Source organism: Gekko japonicus, unplaced genomic scaffold (genome assembly GCF_001447785.1).
Source record: "Gekko japonicus isolate JY-2015 unplaced genomic scaffold, Gekko_japonicus_V1.1 scaffold637, whole genome shotgun sequence".
Taxonomy (NCBI): Eukaryota; Metazoa; Chordata; class Lepidosauria; order Squamata; family Gekkonidae; genus Gekko; species Gekko japonicus.
In genome coordinates, this window is record NW_015172573.1 from 44,548 (window position 1) to 45,284 (window position 737).

The window sequence follows — 737 nt, forward strand, 5'->3', positions numbered from 1 at the left end:
TGGAGATGAATTGGGTTCCAGTGGTGGCGTGGGGCACTAAGTAGGTTGTTGCCATACTCATATATTTATACTTTCAATCATATTCTAAATCCATACAGACAGATGACCATTTTATCCCACATCTATACCTGCCAGGGCTCTTTTTGTAGAAAAAGTCCAGCAGGAACTCATTAGCATAATAGGCCACACCCAATGGCAGAAACTCATTAGCATATTAGGGCACACCCCCTGCCAGCACAGCTCATTAGCACATTAGGCCACACCCCCATGTTACCAGAAGTGTGGTTATCCAGCCACACCCACCTTTTGCTTGTTATTCTGTTTACCTTGTTTGTTGTCAAAACCCAGGACTTTTTTTGTAGCAGGAACTCATTTGCATGTTAGGCCACGCACCCCTAATTCTAGCCAATCCTAATGAGTTTCTGCTGTTGGGTGTGGCTCAGAGGTCATTGCTGGGCGTGGCCAACTTGGGAGCCAGCCGGAACTCCATTCCTGTGCGTTCCTGCCCAAAAATAGCCCTGCCTGAAACAGTATAAAATCCTTCTGACTATTTGGAAGTCCTGGTTACTCTGGGAAGAGAATGCTGAACCCGAGGGCAATTTGGTCACCTGGAAGGGCTGTTTCCTTTCCAAGAGATGGATTCAGATTCCCCTCTAGGGTATCCAGATCCCCCTGCCCACTGACAGCGGGGGGGAGTAGGGTTGCCAGCTCCAGGTTGGGGAAACTCCTGGAGATTT